The sequence below is a fragment of the Macaca nemestrina genome, chromosome 11 (genome assembly GCF_043159975.1).
Source record: "Macaca nemestrina isolate mMacNem1 chromosome 11, mMacNem.hap1, whole genome shotgun sequence".
NCBI lineage: Eukaryota > Metazoa > Chordata > Mammalia > Primates > Cercopithecidae > Macaca > Macaca nemestrina.
In genome coordinates this window covers 112531420-112554948 of record NC_092135.1, presented here as the reverse complement: position 1 = coordinate 112554948, position 23529 = coordinate 112531420, and the positions used below count along the sequence as shown (strand labels likewise).

At 38.4% G+C, this 23529-nt stretch overlaps 1 protein-coding gene across 4 annotated transcripts in view; it reads right to left on the bottom strand.

Annotated features, from left to right (window-relative positions):
* Positions 1–23529, bottom strand: part of LOC105481154 (von Willebrand factor C domain containing 2 like) — a 169142-nt gene that overhangs the window by 56795 nt on the left and 88818 nt on the right. Inside the window, exon 4 of one of the 4 annotated variants that reach the window (XR_011610010.1) lies at positions 4128–7506. The exons of the other annotated variants lie outside the window; for them this stretch is intronic. The gene's annotated coding sequence lies outside the window, so the exon portion shown is untranslated. The remainder of the gene's footprint in view (positions 1–4127; positions 7507–23529) is intronic. 4 annotated transcript variants of the gene reach the window in all.

The following is a 23529-nucleotide window of genomic DNA, read 5'->3' as shown; positions in this document are numbered from 1 at the left end:
CTATTTTGAGCATGGGCCTATGTAAACACAACAGACATGTATATATGGGTGGATGTGTGTGTGTGTGTGTGTGTGTGTGTGTGTGTGTGTGTGTGTGTGTGCGTAACAGGAGCAAATATTCTGAGAATTTCCCCATGCTATAAAATAATCTTAAATTTTCAGAACTATGTATTTTTAAGAGCTTTAGAGTGTTCTGTTTTTGTGGAGCCCTTAATGTATTCGCTCCTTTTTGGTATTGTTTTAAACATGTTTATTATTGCAGTGTATCCCTTTGTGCATGTATAAATCTTGATTTGCATTTCTAGACCATTTCCTTTGTGGTACAGAGACATCATTGGGATGTGAACCTAGGGGGAGTCAGTTTGGGTGCAAGTGAATGCACCAACTGAATGTGCACCTTCAGAGCAAGCTAGGGGGGAGAAAATGGGACCATCACCATAGACTAGTGGAAAGAAACAATATGGCATCTCTGGCGGGGGAAGCAAAAGGCTTTTGTAATTGGAGACCAGGGTACTAAGAAAGACCACTTGAGAGAGAATTTAACTACCATGCTGTTGTGGCCAGTTCACATTTTCTTTTATTTGTCTTGAACATTCTTTCAGATTCTTTTGCCTAATTAGGCCCTTGGTTTTCAAGACACACTTGCGATATCATGTTTCCACTGTGGGCAAAGAACAGCTATCACAGCACTGTGTACCTACTACCTTTGTACCTATTGTCTTTGCAATGTCTCTGTTACATCAGCATGATCTACTTGCATAAGTGTCCTGCCTGTCCAACTCTCTTGCATTCTTCTCAAGGGCAGAGACTATGTCTTATCATCTTATATCTCCAGGGGCATGAAAGGTGCTTGGTGCACAGTGGGTGCTTCATAAATGTTTTCTTAGGTGAGTGAAAGAGCAGCAGTACATGGGTGAGAAGTGGAAATTCTAAATGGAAGAACAGGTTCTGAAAACAAACAGGCTTTGCAATTCCAGGAACACAGGAATCTCTGCGTCTCCTCTCTTTTTATTCCTTAGTCTCACTGATTATGACTAAAGCAGCGTATCTTTCATGTTAAGATTTTTCAAAAGAATAAAAGTTTGTATAAGCAACCTGAAAACCTCCTTTTTGTCACAATGCTCATTGCAGTCACGTCTTTTTCCCATAGGTCTAGGATTAATGTGCTACTAGTAAGGAATATTGGCCTTCTAGTAAGATCAAATATGCTCTTTAATGGGCATGTGGAAAACAAAGTGGATACTCCCCTTAAAAACGAGAGGGCTTTGTAGAAGTAAATTATGATAGGTGAAGGTTAATATTTGCATTGCAATTTATAAATTAAAAGTGATTTTTATCTAAATTATCTCATTTAATTTTTGATTACTAACATTCTTTTGGGGATAAAGCCTTTCATTCCACAGTTTCAGATAAGGCTTTAAGATACAGTACTACTGAGAAAAGTAATCCCAGGAATAGTACTGTTATCAAATCATTGTCTACTGGGAGGTATTCGAAAGTAGAAAAATCCTGCTCTTGAAGGACAAGGAAGGGGGAAGTGCCATAAAACAAATGGGCAGACTAGAGACAAGTTTTTCATGCTTCACAGTATTTCTTGTGAACTTCTTCACAGTAGTTCTGGTTGGAGGAAGGGAACTTACCTTGGCATCTATCATAGTTCTCCCCAATTGAACCCTATCTTTAGGCCAACTTCTCAGCCAAGTTCCCTCAACTTTTGCCGAAGACCTACATCATCATAATGTTATCATCATTTCATGTGTGTTTATTATGTGTCAAGTGCTAGTCTAAGTGCCTTATATAAATTATCTAAATTCATCCTCCAAGGAACTAATGAAATAAGTTTATTTTATATTGTTATACATACTACATATGAGGAAACTGAGGTATCTTGCCCTAGCTCAAAGAAAATAGTTGAATACAAAGTTAAATACAACTAATTGACTCAGTCTTTCTATTAGTTGACACACAGTACTTTTTTTTTTTTTTTTGAGATGAAGTCTCGCTCTGTCACCCAGGCTAGAGTGCAGTGGTTCATCTCAGCTCACTGCAAGCTCCGCCTCCCGGGTTCACGCCATTCTCCTGCCTCAGTCTCCCGCGTAGCTGGGACTACAGGCGCCCGCCACCATGCCTGGCTAATTTTTTGTATTTTTAGTAGAGATGGGGTTTCACATGTTAGCCAGGATGGTCTCGATCTCCTGACTTCGTGATCCACCCGCCTCGGCCTCCCAAAGTGCTGGGATTACAGGTGTGAGCCACCGCGCCCAGCCACACAGTACTAATTCTTTTAATTGTTTTCTTTATTTGCTTTCTCATGAGTTCAAACCATCTCTCTTTTCTCCCAATCTCTTAAGTAGTACTTTATAAATGTGGCCTTTGTGGCATCTTTTAACCAATATTATGCCTTGTATTATCACCATTACTGTACAAGTCTTCTATATTTCTCTATTTTCTTTGTTCTGGTGTCGTTAAACATTTTCAGTCTTTTGTGTTCATTTATATGCTACTTTTTACCCCATGGAGCCTTTCTATAAACTGCTTCTTCCTCCTGGGATCTGTCTTTACTTCTCTTATTGCATCTAAATCAATGTTTTGCAGTGTTGGTCCCACAATGTAATCAACTGGGAAACCTAAAGAAGAAACACTGACACCTGAATCTCATGCCTAGAGATAATTTACTTGGTGTGGCTTGGGCAACATGAGTTCCAAAAGCCCTCCAAGTGATTGAGACATGCAGCCAGAAATTGGAAACCACTGACCTGTTCATTTCCTAGGCATCTTACCTGCAGCAACTCCACCTTCCTCACTACAGTCTAGTGACCCTGTAGCCACCTGTCATAACACTATATAGCTCTCCTTTTTAGCTCTTAGACAACTGGAATTGGCAATGCCCATACATAGGAGGGAAACCTTGAAACTCTGGGGTACTGAAAGTGAAGTGAAGAAAATATTTTAAGGAGGAGGTGTTAATTAACTGTGTTATATGCTAAGTCACAGAAGATGAGAACAAAGATTTGACCAATGAATTTAGAAATATGGAGGTCACTGAGAATCTTGACAATGTCATTAGAGGTCATTTGAGTGGCAGGGAATAAATTTCTGAGCAGAGAACAAAAACATTGATGATGCAGGGGAGAGAGACCAAAAATGAGAATAAGAGTGAGAGTGAAGAATAGGGCAAAATTCTTGGGTATGCAAAAGAAGATAGGGTTTAGTATACTTTGTCTTATTTAATCTTTGCAATCCCTAAGAGGAAAATATTATTTTTCTTTTCATTTTACGTATGAGGAAAGTGAGACTTAGAGAAGTTTGTAACTTGTATAAGATCACAGGGCTCATAGTTGTTAGACCTGGGACCAAACGTAAGTTTACATGCCTCAAAGCTCTTAAAAACTATATTTCCTTGCCTTTTGTTGGTAAAGAAAACCTTCTGGTTGCAGTTGAACTAGCTTTATATACATTTCTTCCCCAGCTTCCTTTTTTTTTTTTTTTAATTTCCAAAGGCTGTTTCTCCTGCAGCATAATTTTGATTAACAATAAGCTATGCATAATTGACATAAACTAAAGCTACCAATGCACTCTTTAGATTAAAAGAAAGAAATCTTTGGAACCTCAAGCTCTGACAAAACTATTGAGCCTATTAACTTTCTGTAAGTCAGTGACAAAACTGCCTACTCTGGTATCGGCTGACTTTGGGTGTGCTGGTGTACCCTAACCCCCAGAAACAGGTGATTCACAAGATTCCTTATGGTCTTGAAGGAGCCTCATAGCAGCTCCTGGCAAGCCGTGCTGAAAACAACTGAGCGTTCATCACTGGAGCTTTATGAGGTGGGGGATGAGGGCTGTTGGGTGAGAGCAGCATTACACTTAATCATTTATGAGCTGACTCCTGGGGTGATACAATGAGAAGAATGATGTGTTGATCAATGTCTATGCAGCGGGTGGGAGGGAGCCCTGGTTTGTAGTATTTGCCAATTGTGGTGGTATAGATATTCCCAGTATGGCTAATTTCAAGTTACCAGCACAAAGTCACTGAATGTGAATCACGGAGAGATGAAAACAATACACTCTCAAGAGTCTGTGCCAATTGGCTCCAGCATACCATCACCTATAAAATAAAAAGTTCTCACCTGTATCTCTCAGTGGATGCTCTCATTCCTAGAGGTGTCAAGCACTTTCTGAGGCAGCATAAAGAGGTAGAAAGAATGTTGTGTTCAAATTCCCAACAATAGAGGTCTGGTTCTGCTTCAGTCAATAAAATTAGACATGTGGGCCAGGCACGGTGGCTCACTGTAATCCCTGTACACGCTGGCCTGTAATCCCAGCACTTTGGAAGGCCAAGATGGGTGGATCACCTGAGGTCAGGAATTCGAGACCAGCCTGACTAACATGGTGAAACCCCATCTCTACTGAAAATACAAAAAATTAGCCAGGCCTGATGGTGGGCGCCTGTAATCCCAGCTACTTGGGAGGCTGAGGCAGGAGAATTGCTTAAACCCGGGAGGCAGAGGTTGCAGTGAGCCAAGATTGTGCCGTTGCACCCCAGCCTGGGTGACAGAGCAAGACTCTCAAAAATAAATAAATAAATAAAAAATTAGCCATTTGGATTTTGCCAACTCACTTGTTTTCTTTGGACCCCCATTGGGAAATGAAGCAGCTGTCGCTTTAAGGCTCTTGAGAGTAGGAAGATGCTGGGATACACCCGCACACAGGATGCTACAATTCAGCCCTCTCCTCCACAGGGGTGAAGGAGAGCTCCTTGTAAAACTGTGTGCTATATTGTGCTTTTGGGTTTCAGATGAAAACCTTGTCTGTCTTTAGTAGCTTGCCCATGCTGTTCTCTATCACTGTGGCCTTTGAGATTTCTCAAAGAAACCAGCAGGGATGTTCGAGGTTGTTCACATATGATATTCCCAACGAGGCTGTCTAAATAATAAAAAGGAGTATGCAGTCACACCAGATACCTTCTCATTCTGAGGACAAATAGAGCTGCAATCCTAACCTTTAATTTCATGGCTTTCCCATCTTTTGCTAACCCTTTAACATTATATTAACAAAAGATGGACTGGGTGGGGGAAGGGAGGGACTTAATGCTTTTTATGATGTATTTTAACATTTTTATCTCTCCTTGAAAAAATAAATTTGCCACAAGAATTAAAACTGTATTTTATCCTTTTAAATGCAGCCCTAGATGATGTATGTAACTGCACTGGCAGCAAGTCAAGTCTGCACAAAGCCCAAATTGAATCTTCCTTCTGACTACAGCTGTGCATGATATTTTATGCAATTTTTTATGCTGGTCATAAACGAGGTGGAAACTGTGATTATGCCAATTTTGGGATAACACATTTTCACCAAAAAGTGACTGCCAGTGTTCAAACATGTATGTGTATTTACAGGATCCAGCCCTCCTTTTCTCATCATTAGATTGTGGGCTATTGACCCAATAACAGATTTCTAGGTGAAGTGCTACAGGCACTTAATATCCTGTTGTTGTAGGACACAGGATTGCAAAATGTATCATGATTTCCTCTTACTATACTATCTGCTTGGCAAAATGTTGGCCCTTAGCAACTGAATATGCTGAAGTGGAGGGTGGGATTTAGTTGGAAAAATAACTCAGTTTACTACTATTCCATTATTTCTCTGAATCTGTATCCACATTACATCTATACCTAGACAAACATTAAAATGAATGGAAAGGGAGATTTCAAATATGTTTACAAAAATTTGCCCTGATATTATAATATCATATTCTACTGTTACATAAAATTGTGTTAAGAAAGAAGAAAAATATTACCTAAGGATCAGAAATTGATGCTTTTCTGTTTCTTTTACACTTGACATAATACAGATGCTTTCTGTCTGTCTGGTATTAACACAGAGATTACTGTTAGATGATTTTAGTTGGGAGGCTGCAGAAGGAAAATTAAAATGTTAAGTAAATGATTACAGAAAAAAAGAAACCTTTGATATGAACTGTAACAACTGCTTATCCAAATTAGCATGGCATTACATTTAGTGCCGTAAAGATGAAGCCATTTGCATGAGTGTGTGTATATGGGCCGAACCATCAATCAGTTCTCATTATAAATAAAAGCCCAAGCCAAAGATACTTGTTCCACCTATATCCTGCTGTCATCTCCAAAGACCACTTCTGGCAGCTGATATCCCTTCAAGTTGTTGACTGAACTGAGGATGCCATGCCACTGGCAGAGGGCTATATGGCTGCTACTGGTCATACTGAAGGGAAGACTTCATACACCTGAGAATTTGTCTTTAGAGCTTTCTAGAAGATTTGAACCGGAGACTGAGCACTTGTGAGGGGTGCTAAGATGATACTCTTGCATTGTATAGAGGATTCTGTTTTATAACTTGTGTTTCCCAACTTGAGGATCATTTATTCTATGAAGGAGAGATGGCTCAATAGAACCATCCATAGCAAGCTTTGATTGGCACTAAATAGGTCCTCCAAAATTATATGTTGAATAGCTGAATGAATGAGTGAATGAATGACTAACAGATATGGCCACATATCATGTTGGACTCTCTTCCATTCATGTCACAGTTCTACGGAACAGCAATAGTGAAAATCTTCTCTGCCACGTTATGAATGCTTGCATCGAATTCGTCCCTGAAGATTAAATGTCAAATGAGAATCTTTCTCTCTGATATCAGCCTAATGGTAAAATGAATCATACTTTTTACATCTTCAGAAACATTGCTCAGGACTATGATTTCGGCATTCTAGACATCATTCAATAATCAGCTCACAAAACTATTCGCCTGGCTTGCATGATTTTATTGGATGTTTCTGATTGGGAGGGGCCAATTGATTGAATTTCAAGATGAAGGGAAGCACTGCTTGAAGGTCAGGGGAAAGGTCTAGTGCATGAAATGATTGAGGAGACATTCCTGGGTCTCTTTGACCTGACAGTAATCACTTGTCTGACCAAAATGACATTCATTTCTAAAATGTTATCATCAGTGCTAGGCTGGTTCTAAGGTTTCCCTCATTTGTAGCTGTGCAATAATCTTTTATTTAACTGAGCCTGATGATCAAGATGCAGCTTTTCTTTTTCAACAGGGCTGTGCAGCCTTTATCTACTCATCACAGTTGGACTACCGCTGTGGTAGATTCAATGAACATTCAACCTAGAAAATCACCAGAGTTTCAGTGGATTCTGTAAGGAGCCAGCCTTGAAAAACCAGTGATGTTTCAGGAGGAACTTCTTAGCACATATTTTACTTAGATACTGTAGTTTATGTGATCATTTTACTTCTAGCTATAATTCATCATACCAACCTTGATACATAAAATCATAAATGATTCCATTTCCAGTTATATCCACTTATGCATTCTTCTTATGGTCTACCGCTGTTGTATGGGGAAACTGTTACTTTCGACAGCTCTTAGGTTTGAAATGCTTGGGTGTTAGAATTAATGCATCTCCTCTTACATTTGGCCATTGGTTTGTAACATAAACCCTACTGTTCCTCAGCAGGTACCTGTACATTGACAAAAATTTTTAGAAAGAGTAAAAATATTTTGTTTCACTTTTAAGTTCAGGGGTATATGTGCAGGGTGTGCAGGTTTGTTACACAGGTAAACATGTGTCATGGGGGTTTGTTAAATAGATTACTTTGTCACCCAGGTATTAAGTCTAGTATTTATTAATTATTTTTCCTGCTCCTCTCCCTCCTCCCACTCTCCACCCTCCAGTAGGCCCCAGTGTGTGTTGTCCCCCTCTATGTGTCCCTGTATTCTCATCATTTAGTTCCCACTTATAAGTGAACATGCAGTATTTGGTATAGTGAAAATTTTGGAAAGCAAATGATTCTGATCACCTCACGATAGCATAGGTATCCTGAAGGTACAGTGAACTTGGCAAGTGACAGACATGCTGGCTTATTTTTGCTTGGGCAGGTAGCAACACAGCTGCTTGCTAGCACATTTGTTGTAGAAAGAAAAATTTATTTTAATCAGTCTTGTGTGCATTATATGAAACCATAATCAAATGATATCAAGACTATAATCAAATTTGATCAAGTGAAATGGATAGTTCGTTGTGAGAGAGGGATGGCTTGTAAATAATGTGTCTCGAAAAAAGAAACACTAATGAGAAGGATAAGCATTAAGTTCATGACTCATTGGGGATCATGACCAGGTATATAAATATTGTGTGTTGTGTAGCTATTATTTCATCCAATGCAACTTTCTTACACTTTCAGTTTAAATAATGAAGGATTTCATGAGATTATATACCTCTTGTGGAGAAACATACATTTTTCAGATGTGTGTGCTAGTAGGCACAGACTGCCATGACAAAATACCACTGGGTGGCTTAAACAACAGACATTTATTTCTCTCAGTTCTAGAAAATGGGAAGTTCAAGATCAAGGTGATGGCCGATGTAGTTTCTAATGACGATTCTCCTTTCAGTTTGCAGACAGGCACCTTCTCCCTGAGTATTCACATGGCAGAAAGTAAATGAGAAGGAGAAATCTTCCCAAATCTCTCTCTCTTCCACTTATAAGGCCACAGTCTTATGGCATTATGACCTCTTTCAACTTTAATTATCTCCTAAAGACTCTATCTCCAGATACAGTCATCTTGGTGATTAGGGCTTCAACATGAATTTGGGGAGAACACAATTTAGTTCACAGTGGGTTGGCTGGAGATTTTCATTTTTTGGTCACTTTAACAATTTTTTCTTTTTTGAAACAGGGCCTTGCTGTGTTGCCCAGGCTGGAGTACAGTGGCATGAACATGGTTCACTGTAGTCTTGGTCTTCTGGGCTCAAGTGATCTTCCTGCCTTGGCCTCCCATGTAGCCGCACTTGGCTAATTTTTAGTGGAGATGAGGTCTCTCCATCTTGCCTGGGCTGGTCTCAGACTCTTAAGCTCAAGCGATCCCTCCGCCTTGGCCTCCCAAAGTACTGAGATTTCAGGTGTGAGCCACCATGCCCAGCCTTACTTTGACAAATTTTACATGTAGGTTCAAAGTGTTACGTTGGTGGAATACATTCAGTGTAATCTTCCTATCTCAAGGTCAAAAACTTACATTTATAAAGTGCCCTTTGCCATGTAAGGTAACATAATGACAGTTTCTGGGGGTTAGGATGTGGACTGACATTCAGGGTTGCCTTTATTCTGTCTACCACATGAGCCAAGAGTAGAGCAAATCTAGGATTCATTTATTTAGTAATTATCTGTTAGGAAATAAATAAGTGCCAGGCAATACACTCTGTGTGTATATTTTTAAATGGTTAAGAATGAGATTCTGGCTGACTGGAAGAGCCACCAGGCTTTATCTGTGAGGATCAGGAGAAGTCCTAAGTTTAAAATGAATTTTGTCTTCAGTATTTGATATTAGATTGACAAGTCCTTCCTAGAACTGTGAGAGGAAATTAGAAGTAAGTTAATCTACTACATAAAGTTTTTTTTTTGTTTGTTTTTGTTTTTTTTTTGAGATGGAGTCTCGCTCTATCGCCCAGGCTGGAGTGCAGTGGCGCGATCTTGGCTCACTGCAAGCTCCACCTCCCGGGTTTACACTATTCTCCTGCCTCAGCCTCCCGAGTAGCTGGGACTACAGGCACCCGCCACCACGCCCGGTTCATTTTTTTTTTTTGTATTTATAGTAGAGACGGGGTTTCACCATGTTAGCCAGGATGGTCTCGATCTCCTGACCTCGTGATCCACCTGTCTTGGCCTCCCAAAGTGCTGGGATTACAGGCGTGAGCTGCTGCGCCTGGCCCTACTACATAAAGTTTTAAATAGGGAAGAAGAAAATCTTAGAACCACAAAGTACCTTGTCCATTTTTCATAGAGGGATAAATTGAATGATACAATGTGGGGAAGAAACCGGAAATAATATTGTTTTCTTGGGATACTTTCTAGAACTAACAGACAGCAGCTCCAAATAGAGGGGCCAGATAATATGTAAATGAATTAAATATTTAATGCCTACTCATTAATGCATAAAGAGAATAAGTTATATTTTCTAAACATTTCAGCACAGCCACAGAGACCACAGATGTACAAACATAACTGATCACAATCTATGATGATCAATTCAGCTTACATCTGGATTCCATGAATAAGTTATTAGGACTGAAAACTTCAGAATGAGTATCAACTGGCTTTCTGATTCTGAAAAACAGGGGCAGAATAATATAATGAAGGTTGGGATTTAATTTAAAAGCAAAGGCAATCAAAACTGAGTCAGGTGCCTTCTGTACCAAAATCTTTTGTATTTTGTAATCCCATAGTTTCAAATGGGATCTTCTTTTACTAGTTTATAGTCATATAAATGATAAAGTATATTTAGCCAATAACTTTACTTGCAAAAACATCTAACTTTCATTTTAATATGGCATTCTGATCAAACTTGTTTGTTTCCTTCAAAAGGCCATATTTAAATTGATAATAAAGAGATCGATTAAAATATGTATAAATCCACAATCATGAAAAGAATAGGAAGGGAGCCATTATCAGCAGAAAATGTCAACAGCTATCTGTTAGAAGGAAAATAATTGAGCTTTAAACTGGGGTAGAGAAAGTTATTGCTGGAATTCTGCGTAAGAGGTTACAACCAGAGAGCCGATATGCCCTGCAGGACCCAAAAGCAATTCACTTCTCAAAAACACCAAGAAGATGGGAGGAGACAGTGAAGAAGAGGATACCTGCAAATGACTGTCTTCAAATCAACTGCATTCCTGCTACCCCTCTAACCCTCCACTCCCACTTCCATCCAAATCTGTGATATCCAGGAGTTAAGGCTTTTACCTCCCAGGCGATGCAACATCATCAACGAACACATTTTTTTTTTTTTTTTAAGTAACAAAGTTTTTCTTTAGAGAAACAGAAAAAAAAATCTGTCTTGGGGTATATAGGCTGTGTCTTGAAACTAGAGACTAGAATAGCAAGTAGAGTTATAATAGCCAGTATAGATTCAAGAGCAAAATATCTAAATTTTATTAAGTAGGAATCTCCCAACAAAATAGCCTTATATTACTATTTCATCAGTTGCCTCATGTTTAAACATGAATGTACAGTCAAAGGTAATACACACGTTGGGAAAATTCAGTCTCAGTTTATATACGAGCAGTTTATATGGGAGGTGATTTCTAGAAATGCCAGCGTGAAAGCAGGGAAGTGTGACTAGTAAGGGAAAGAGGCTCAAGCCTGTGTGCATCTGGAGCAGAATCCCACTGGGGAACTCTGGCAGTTCAGCGAGAAATCTCCCCTCAGAATGATTCCAGAGAGGGGTGAGCATCCTGTGGTCTGCTCTGCCCAGAAAATGAAAGACAAAGACAAGGTAAGGCAAGGCAAGACAGGAAGGAGGAAGGGAGGGAAGAAAAGGAGGATGGAGGGAGAAGGAAAAGGAAAAAAGAAAAACCCTTCAGAAATAGAACTCTATTAGGGAATGGGTCAGAACTTCCACAGTAAAACTCAGATTAAATTCTCCAGTAAATTTGCAAAACAAAAACAGAAACAAAAAAATAAAAAAAAAATTCCCCTAAAATCTTCATTTCAAAAGAATAGGATATTATATACAAACTAAAATCTAAAAACTTGAAGGAGCCCTTAGAATTTAAAACATGACTTTGACAAATCTATGGAAGTCTTAGAAGAAAAGTCAAGGATTCTTACGAAAAAAAGGAAAATGGGGGAAAAGGAAATGGGAAACTGTAGGATAAAACACACACTAGTTACACAGGAAGGAACATGTAATCATAAGTTAACTACTTGGTTGTTAGTGAAAAATAAATTATCAATGTGTTCACAGTTCCGTCATTTAGAATCATCCTATGACCAAAGCTTGATGGGAAACTGTAAATGCTACCAACCTTGACAATGAAAACTAGAAACGGCAGTTTGGGAGTAGACAGGGAAAATGTGGGAGGAAAAGGGGAGAGACAGTAACATCTTCATCTTACCAAATGGAGAATCCAGAGAAAATTTCTGTAGTTTTAGAATGAGAAATAAAGCTAAGTACATCATTTAAAAGTGCACAGAAGAGCGGGGTATGGTGCCTCACGCCTGTAATCCCAGCACTTTGGGAGGCTGAGGCGGGGTGGATCACGAGGTCAGGAGATCGAGACCATCCTGGCTAACACAGTGAAACCCCATCTCTACTAAAAACACAAAAAATTAGCCGGGCATCATGGCAGGCGCCTGTAGTCCCAGCTACTCAGGAGGCTGAGGTGGAAAAATGTCATGAACCCGGGAGGCAGAGCTTGCAGTGAGCCGAGATCTCGCCACTGCACTCCAGCCTGGGCAAAAGAGCGAGACTCCATCTCAAGTAAATAAATAAATAAATAAAAGTGCGCAAAAGAAGGGATAACTTAAGCCTTTACATTAATGGGCTTTTTAAACAATGCGAATATAACATCTAATAAGATTTTGCTTGAATTAAAGAAAAATGTGACAAGTAGCTGCAAATTCCTTGAAACCCATTCCCCAGAAGAGAAGCAGGCTGTGTGCCATTTAGTGGAAAACAGCTTGCTTGGGGCTCATGACTGTCTCTGAGGCTGTTCGATAGATATATGTGTTGTCTATCAAGCTCACTAATATAGATGATGTTAAAGTTTAAGAGCAAATGTTCTGGATAACATCACGTGACTAATTAAGCGCTAATAATTATTTTAGGATGCCAGCATGGTACATTGGCACAAAGTCTGGACTTTGGTCCAAGATTAGAAAACAGAGGTACAAAGTCAAAATCCTGGTTCCATCACTGACTTGCCAGGAGACCTTGGGGAATGCCATCAGTTTTGCTCTAGCAACTTTCTCTGTATCTCTAGTCAGGAGAACATCATTCTTGTTTACAAATCTGAGGGTCAAATACGGTAATATATGTGAAAATGATTATTAATTATCCTTTATTTCTTTGATCATTCTATACATGCAATTACTTTGTCTAAGTCATTCATTAGTGGATTTCTGAATTGTTTAATACAATATAAAGGACTCCAGATAAAGTTCAATTAAAAATTAAACTATCTGATTATGCTGGGTAGATAATATCATTTGTCTTCTTAAACTTATTAGAGAATTCCTTAACAATGTTAAAATAGCTATGGTTTGAAAATTGAATCATTAATGTCTTTAGATACACAGGTTAAGTATTCTAAATATTTTCAGTTAGATTTAATTGTGGTAGAAGTCCACATATTTTAAAAATATTTTATAAAAATATGCTTATGCTCTAGTATTTGTCACTTCAAAGAGACATGTTGACCTTTAATTTGTTTTACAAAATCAATTTTATATTTTGTAATAATTAAATAGCTCATTTTTTCCATAGAACATTTTACAAAAATTAGAAGAGAAAATTTTCAGTAATTTTAGCCACCCAGACATAACCTCTGTTAATATTTTAATGTATATTTAGACACAAACTTTTAAAAATTTGGATAATGTAATTTATATTCCATTGTTCACCAAACATTGTATCACAAGCCTTTATTTCATCAATATATTCTTGAGAAATATTTTTATTGGTTCCATAATTAACTACATGAATGATCAATACATATTTTAAACTTGACTCTTAGCATTTGTTATTCTAACTCTTGATATTATGAGTTTATTATAACATTTTCTATGATAAATAACCTATATAAGGCCTTCCCTTCATCTTTCAACATTTCTTCAGAAAAAAATTGGAGTTGTAAAATTATTCAGTCAAAGCATGTGATGATTTCTAGAGGTTTTGATGCATATAGCTAAATTTCTCTGCAGAAAGATATAATTTATAGTCCCAACAGAAACCATAGTATCTTCAAACAGTGGGTATTAAGATTTTAAGAAATTCTTAATAATGATATAGGAGTTAAGGGTATAGGAGAAATACAAATCTCACTTTGATGTGTATTTCTTTGAGCTATTTGATGTTTATTAGGTGTTAGCAGTGTTATGTGTGATTGTTGCTGTCTCTTTCTCACCTTCGCTGGTATTTTTGTGTTATCTTATAAATCTATACAAGCTTTTCAAATGCTTCATCTGTATATTTCATCTGTATACTTGTTTGATTTCTACTTTTTTGCCCAAATAAAAGTCACTATATATCTTTAAAGTGGAAGGATGGTTTAAATATGTCTATAGGAAACAGCCTTTTGAAAGACTAAAGGTAGAAACATGAGACAATATCTTTCAAATTCTTTATTAAACTCTCCTTCCTGAGACTTTGTTATTGTTGATAGAATTAATCATATAAATAATACTTCCTACATATTAAGCAATAAAGCCAGATTACCAGGTATGAAAATAAGTGAATCATCTTCCCAGCACTCCCTGCTACCCCTTTGGCCCCTGTGCCCACTTTCCCCACCATTCCTAAGAAATTTGGAGATTTAAAAAAGTCCCCCAAAACGAATGGACTAGTTTGGAGCTTGGATCATGTTAAAACACTCTTAGTAGAATATGGATCTATGGGAACATTTTTTTATACCTTTATCTGTCCTTCTCTTCCCACCATTCTTATGTTTTGCTTTTTTTTTTCTTTTAATGATTGGGAATGACATTGAATTGAATACAAGGCCAGAACATCATCTATAATAAAGGATAATTTTATAAGACAGTTAAAATTTTCTCAGCCACATTTTCTATGGTAACTCACAATGCCAATTAATTTCTTAATTCATTAACAATGTAACAGAAGAAAAGACTTTGAAAAACACTGTGCTTTGTGTAGATGTCTTTTAATTATGGCTAATTAAATACTGTGCAAGGACCTGATTATACCTTTGAGTATTTCTTAATCAGAAAAAAAAGAAAAGGAAAAAAATAAGGCTTGTAGTTATGAACACATGGAACAAAAGCTGATTTCAGCAACTCTTGATTAAAAAAAACCCAAAACTGCAAAAAAGAGAATAAATTATAGAGTAGTACAGGGGAGTATTCTTTAAATCTGTGTGCTGATTCTCCATGGAGGCTTATGTACCACTGTTTATTTTGGTTATTAGGCAGAATCTCAAGTAAACCCAAGTAGAAATCACACTGCTTCTAAAAATGAGGGGCAGAGCCAGTGGGTAAACAGTTTCAGGGCAAACTGATGCAATATTCCCTGAAGTTAGGAATGAATTTTTCCAGATGGCCACTGTGCATATGGCCAGGGCTACTTCGGTAGCCAAAATAGGAAATGAGAACACAGTTCTTTCCAATTAAATCAACACTGTCCTTGAGAAAAGAAATTTCACAGAGCATGTCTGTGGGGATGGAGGTGGACAGGAAATAGCATTCCTGTCTATCAAGACATCTTCAATTGAACTAATTATGATATCTTTAAGTGTTCAGGCCAGTCAAATTTATTTTGGGATTTTAGGAGAGCAAGGCATTGAGCTAAACGATGTGCTGGAAATTCACAGCGCAAAATTGGACTTGTCTGTCTATCCTCTTTCATCCTGGAACATTGGGGGAGTTACTTAATCTCTCTCTGATTGTTTCCTCCTGTGTAAAATGGGAATCACATCTCTAGGCTGCCCAACAGGCTTGTTGTGAAGATGAAATAATGGATGTTATGAAGTACTTTGCAATCATGAAGCACTGGATTATGCTTCCCAGGACTTGGAGAGAATAACCAATAATGCCAGTTCATGCTGCGGACCACGTCATGGGCTCTCCTAGGGAAGACGTTCCTATTTATACTGGGGTACAATTTTCAGCTTTGTTCAGACCCTGCCCCCTAACAAATCCTTTGGTGGTTATTCAGTTCATCTTAATTAAAGAATAATTTACTGGCCTGTGTATAACCAGCTTGGCTGGAAGCTGATTTTTGCTGGGTAAATTTGCTGAACTTCTCAATAAATTTCAGCTCCCCAAAATGTCAGACACGTGCTGCAGAAAGAAACTACTATGCCCTCTATCACTAGTGAGCAATCAGATGCAGACTCTAAACACTTAGACATGGACAGCAGCCCATCCGTGTCAGTCCTTTGATTCATCTTAATAAGAGCATGGGTTTTACAGGAAGCTAGTTCCAACATCAGTCATTCCAACCAAACTGTCTCACATTTTCTGTTTACCTTGTACATTCTGATTTCACCCTTCTCTTAGGGAAATGAAAGCAGCTAAAGCTAGTCAAAATGGTCAGTAATTTCTTATTTTGCAATCTGCATTCTTTTGATTTTTTGTTTAGTACTTTAGTCATCTACCCAACTGGTCCTATTTGTACACAGAACCAGTTACAATTTGTACAATGTACTGGACTCTCAGCTGTTTTCAAGGCTAGCCTGATACATCTTGTTTTAGCCAGTGTCCAAATGTAAGTGGTCTTCTTGTAGTCAACAAATTGTGCACCTTCCCTGCAGAATAATCTATCCACAGATGGAAGAATTTCAAAGGAATAGCAGGTAGCTGCTGATCACAGAGCCAACAGTTTAATGCTAGGTGTATATGATGTGGTGAGGACAAATTAGGACAGAAAAGATATAACAAAAAGCAGCATACTCATATCTTACTTGTCCCATCTCTCAACTTTGCTACATGGAAGCAGAAACTTTTATCATTTCTGTTTTCTCATTTCTGGTTTCACTTTTTTAGTTTTCTTCTAATTGTGTATGTAGTGGAATTACCTAAATTGCTCAGTAAAAATGCAGATTCCTGAGATTTATTCTAGCCCTACTTAACAATCACTGCTATTGTAGCTGAGAGTTTGGATTACAAAAAAGTACCCCCAGAAATTTTAATGCTTTCTATGTTTTGAGAACAATTAGCCTAATAAATCTTTGGCCATATTATGACTTTGATGAGCTCTAAGCTCTTTTCTCTTTGTGTCTCTCTTCCTCAATAAAAAATAAAATTATATTTTATTATGGCCTTGGTATCAAGATGAATATAATAATATTACATATTAAAACATTTTCTTTAACCTAAGTTTACATTTTTTTTTCTGATTAAAATAAAGTATTTTCATGGGCCTCTGAAAGTATTTTGGGCCTTAGGCACTTAGCTTCCTGTCTTGTGAGTAAGTCAGCCCAGAATGAATCAAGGACTTGTTAACTTAGAAAACTGGTAATCTTAATATTTTGAAGATTTAGATAGTAAATGTTTTATTTCCCTAACATATCATGAAGAGATCTAGGTCAAAACTCTTCCTAGAGTTCAGGGGATGCAGTTTTGCATGAAGATAATTTGCAGGTTCTTGGGTTTGGTGCTACGTGCCTAGATATGATGGTAGCCGGTTTTGAACTGCCTTCCCAATACTAGCAAAGGCAAAAATGGGGAAGATGTACTGGTTCTCAGCTTTGTTAAGCATTCCCATCTTATTTAGGTGATGTACACTAATAAATGCACACAACAACTACATGCAAATAGAAGCTTATGAAATGTGAGGTTATGGTAATACCAACTATTAGGGCCTAGTGTTGCTCATCTGGGGAAGGAAAACAGAAGGGATGAGAAAGGGAAGAAGAAAAACACAATCTAGTTAAGGAATTTCATTATATCAAGCAGGAATGACTTTCATAAGAATTTCTAAGAATAAGCAAGGAAAAATGACCTGGTGTTACACAAAATAGAGGGGAGACTGCAACTGATAGAAGAGCATAAAAATAACAATTTTATATCATTAGGAAAGAAGACTAGGCATCATTTCAGAGTTTTGACAAGGCAACTAGCAGCAAACTATGCTCAGTAGTTATCACTTTTTTTTTGTTTTTTTGTTTTTGAGATGGAGTCTCACTCTGTCACCCAGGCTGGAGTACAGTGGCACGATCTTGGCTCACTGCAACCTCCGCCTCCCAGGTTCAAGTGATTCTTCTGCCTCAGCCTCCCAAGTAGCAGGGGCTACAGGTGTGCGCCACTATGCCCAGTTAATTTTTGTATTTTTATTAGAGGCAGGGTTTCACCATATTGACCAGGCTGGTCCCAAACTCCTGAACTCATGATCCAACTGCCTCAGCCTCCCAAAGTGCTGGGATTACACGCATGAGCCACCATGCCCTGCCAATGGTTATCACTTTTTATGTTTTACATGTACACTTATTCTTACACTTTGCACAAACAAAACACCTTACATAATAGTCACTGATACTTATTGAGAACATGTGAATATTTCAAGTTCAGTGGTAATACTCATTGAAGCTGAGACTACATAAGGAGGAAAAAAAATATTGAAGAAGGAAAAACAGCAGTGTTTAATTGTTTTGGTTATTGATCTGCGACAAACTACCCCCAAAACATGGTAATCGAAACAATGACATTTATTTAATCACAATCATGCCATCTGGGATGACTTTGCTGGGGAGTCCCACTCATCTGGCTGGTGGCCACTCTTGTGGCTGCAGTCAGCAGGTGAGTCGGTGGGGCACTGGGCTTAGCTACAACCCCGGACAGCTGGACTTCTCTTTCTCTGTAATCTCAGGGCTGGTCCCTCTGTAAGTGACCTTTCCTCATGGCCTCTACAGCAGGGTAGCTGGACTCTTACATAGTGGCTCAAAGATCCCAAGAGAGCAATGGCACCAGCATGTAGCCTTTTTAAGGCCTAGGGATGGCACATTCTTTTTTTTTTTTTTTTTTTTTTTTTGAGATGAAGTCTTGCTCTCTCGCCCAGGCTGGAGTGCAGTGGCGAAATCTCAGCTCCCTGCAACCTCCACCTTCCAGGTTCAAGGGATTCTCCTGCCTCAGCCTCCCGAGTAGCTGGGATTATAGGCAGCCACCACCATGCCCTGCTAAGTTTTGTATTTTTAGTAGAGATGGGGTTTCAGCATGTTGGCCAGGCTGGTCTCAAACTACTGACCTCAGGTGATCCACCCACCTCAGACTCCCAAAATGCTGGGATTACAGGTGTGAGCCACCACGTCCGGCCTATTCTTTTGGTTAAAGCAGATTTAAGATGGGAGTGGGCAGGTACACATAACGGCATGGATTCGGGGAGGTGTGATTCCCTGTGGCCACTAGTGTTACAGACTCCACCAGAGTTGGATAGAACACTTCCTTCCTACATCTCAGGTTTCTTTCCAGGTGGTGGTGACAGTTAGTGCCACACTTTGTCAGAGGGCAGGTGGAATGGCTTATCTGATGGTTAAATTTGTGAGAAATTACTGAACATATTTGCCGCTTAGGAGTGCACTTGTTCTATAGAAAAAGTTCAGCATCACCAGTAGGCCAGTCTGCATAATTTGGGGGTTTAGTATTGACTACTGGCTAATAAACCTGAAACCACACCCTCTAACTTGGACTCTAGAGTAACTAAAATGGTGTTTTGCTTCTCTCTGCTACTGTGTTGTTTTATTTCTCAATTTAAGGAAGAGAGATGCTGTTTATAGGCCTCCTTAGAGATTACAACGTGATGAGATTAGAAATTATGACAAATGTCTCATAGTTTCATCAACAGTGAGCGATGAAAACACTGAGAAAGGTCTTTTATAACCTAGGGAGGACAGATAATTAACAGAGCAATAGACCTTTAAACTCATTTGGTTAGAGAATGGAGGTTGATCGTTTGTTTACACCTCTTAATAACTGAACCTGGGCTTAGTTGTCGACCTGATATTGATTCTCTCCTTCATTCTTATTAATAGAACTCTGATCTTGTTAAGGAAAGCAATGTATACAGGTAAAAATACATTTTCTAGCCTTTTTTGCAGGTAAAGGGGCCATATGGCCCAACTGACTAAGGGCAGGTAAGCACAAGTTGTTAGGTTAGACTTGTGGAAAGGTCTTCAGAAGCTGGCAGCGGGGATAGGGAGCTGGAGAACAGACTCAGATGGGAGGGACTTACTTGCCTTTTGTTCTGCCTGGAATACAGATGAAATGGTTAGAGTTGCAGTAGCCATATAGTGACCATGAGGTAAACTTGAAGATGGAATCCATGCACAAAGAATGGCAATGAAAGAAAGTAGGACGCCACAACGTTGATGATACCATAGAGCCCTTGTACCAGCCTCTGATATTTGCTCCCTGACTTTAATCTACATGAAGGAAAGAAAATACTCTATTTTATTGGAGCTCCTATTTTTTAAATATTTCCATTACTAGCTGAATACAGTTTCTAACTCACAATTTTATGAGAGTAGAAAAATAATAGTATGTAGTTTATGGTATTTCTAAGCTAGAGGATGCCGTTTAGGTGAAATATTTACCCAAAATTGTGTGGCAGAGGTTTCTTATGTGTGTGTATGTTAGAGATTTCTCATATAAGATGTATCTCTCCATCAGAGCATTAACACTTGCTCTTACCTTTGCCTGATGCAATTCTCTCATGAATATTCAAAAGTCACATACCCTTCCTTCACTGGGATTTCTGCTCAAAGATCCACAGTTCAGAAAGGCCTTTCCCAATTATCCTATCTACCATAATAGCCCCTATCCTTGTCTACAAACTCACTCTCCCTACTTTTGACATTTTTTATTTTATGATTGGCTTGTACATTATTATCTCTTCAGTGCTCAGAAGAGTGTCTGACACTTTTTAGTGGCTCAATGATATTTGTTAAATGACCAAATAAATAAAGGGAAAGTGAATGCACATTTAATTCTGAAATTTTTCTAAGTAAACTATCAATGAATCAATCAATGCATGAATGAAAACTGACAGCTCATTGCAGGTTGAGAACTTCAAATAGACTGTTAAACTTCTGAATAGTCCTATGCCTGTTACAATAATATGTCTGTTTCAAATGTTCAGTGTAACTGGTGGTATCTAAACTTGATGACAGTTTTTCATACTTTGCTGATTTATTCCCTTCAATTTTATCTGAAAGAAATAGAATGGTACAGCTGGGCACGGTAGCTCACGCCTGTAATCCCAGCACTCTGGGAGGCTGAGGCGGGTGGATCACGAGGTCAGGAGTTCGAGACCAGCCTGGCCAAGATGGTGAAACCCCATCTCTACTAAAAATACAAAAATTAGCTGGGCACGGTGGCAGACTCCTATAATCCCAGCAACTCAGGAGGCTGAGGCAGGAGAATTGCTTGAACCTGGGAGGCGGAGGTTGCAGTGAGCTGAGATCACACCACTGCACTCTAGCCTGGGTGACAGAGCAAGACTCTGTCTCAGAAAAAAAAAAAGAAAGAAAGAAAAATAGAATGGTACAGTATAAGCCTCAGAAGGGATATGAAGGTATCAATAAATCCCCTCTATGTTGACTGGTCATGCAGTCCCTAATTTTTCTTAGGCTGATGTGCTCTATGTCTTCTTGATAATAAAATGAGTAAGGCAATGGTTTACATTTATGAAAAATATATCTGTCTGTGGGTTTTTTTGCACATATATACACAATCCAGTGGTAGATTTATATGTATATGTGCATATAAATATATGTATGTATAATATATGCACACATATAAAAATATGTATATGTATAACATATACACACACATAAAAATATGTATTTTATATATACATAAATATACATATAGAGATATAACTTGTTTTTCAATATTAGGAACAAAGAACATATTGAAAGATTCATCCACTTTTTTATATTTTACGGTATTCACATAGCATTTCAAAATCATAAAATTTTTCTGTATTTTAAGATAGCCAAGGAAAAATGTTAAGAAAAAGAGATATTGACGATTCAAGCATACCTAGAGACAAGGCTTCAGAGACTGTGGCTTTCTGCTTGAGCAGGAAGTTCTGGAAATGGGGGTCATCGAACAATAGGCCTCTGATACTCTCACAAAGTGTTATGAAACCACACACTTCGTGTCTTTCCCCTCTGGATGGCGCAAAGCGGCAGAGATGCCAAGGATCTATCAAAGAGTTTTTCTCTATGTCCCTTGTGGAAAGTGGTTGTTAGGAAGCCGCTGCCCAGAAACTACATTTTCTAGCACTTCTGAAATATCTAAGTGGAGTCCCAAGTTATTCCCATGCGAATGTGGGTGGAGTGATAAATGGCCAGGCCAATAAACATCTCGTAGGTGCTTCTCCACCCTCTTTCCGACTGTGGACTTGGTTGGATTTTCATGTCCTGGGTGACCCTGGGAAACATGTTGAAGCAGGTGGAGGCTCTGTTAGCTTCAGCCACATGTTGATGAGATTCATCATGTCCGTCACATGATGAGGAAAGCATTTCTCCCCCAACTTCTGTTTGGCCAAGCCACAGAGATTTGGGTTTTTACTCGTTACAGTGCCTAGCACAACTTTAAGTAATATACATATACTACAGCTTTAACAGAAGTTGTGAACTTACTATCATGATTGAAAGGTGACTGAGCAGAGAGCAGCGGTTCTCAAACTGCAGAATCTTTGGGGAAGAAGTTTGTTGTGAATACAAATCCCCAGGCCTCCCAGACATTCTGATTCATCGGATCTGGGATGGGGCCCAGAAACAGGCATTTCGTCACCACTCCAGGTTTTTGGATGCACATTTAGAGAAACAGCGATAAAGACAGTGAATTTACGGAAATGGCAGCTGGGAATTTGGGGTTAGAAATGGACAGCAGATTATATCCTGAGCCAAAGTATGAGCTGGATGAATTAGAAGACAGTGAATAAATGGGAAAATCAACAAAGAAAAATTCTATACTGCAGCAATGAATATAATACTTGGGTACCTATGCATCCACCATATATGAAGAAGGATCATGGCTCAAAGAAGAGGTTGTAAAAATAGAGTGAAGTTAAGAAAACAGTTGAATTTAGAGAGGCAAGAGAGGATAGTTTGAATATAAACATTTACAAACAGAAAGCTTTTTAAAACTGGCATAACAAAATTGAAACAGACCCCTTAAGGGAAGCAATATTTTGAAGCCAACACCACTATCCACACTCTTTCACCTATCACAGAAGAACAATATGTGGAAGGGCAAGAGCTTAAAATGAATGTTGTTTTTCTTCCCCCCCTTTCCAATACACTACCAAATAAAAATGTTACATGCGTGAAGCCAAAGACTATTCTTGGATCGGATCTTTTTCAATGATCTAAATTTAGCCAGCTGAACTTCTGTAAGTACTGGCTTATTCAACCTTTTGAAATATAGCATTTGTTTTTTAATTGGAAATCTGCATCTCACCTTAACGATGGAACAGAACATCCTTTCTTTTCAAGGAAATATGGTCTTTTGATATTGTACACTTAACATAGTTAAAAAAAGAGATTGTAGCAAAGTGTGAAAGGACCAGAACATACAAATACACACATGCACATGCGAAGGACCGTGACACCATGACAAATATACATCCATTTCTGATTAGAAGCCGTAACATGAATACTCTTAGGTGTTATCACCACCAAGTTTTTATTGAGAACCAAGAGTTTGGTGAGAAGAGAATCTGAAAGAAATGCATTTTCAGAATAAATCATCGGTAAGATTATAACTTTTTGTTTAAATTAAAGCAACACTCAATTATTGAAGTTTTGATTAGCAACAATTTTAAGCAATAGTACACTCACATAAGATTTCCCGTCAATCTGTGCTTCCTTTGGGAAAATCAGATGATGTAGTTAAGAATGTCTTTGCTCTGTACTGTTGAAATGAAACCCCATTGTGGATGAAGCAGACTGCTGAACATATTCTTAGGAATAGCAAATTAATTAGGAGGTGTATCAATGATCTGAAAGCTGGTGCCCTTGTAGA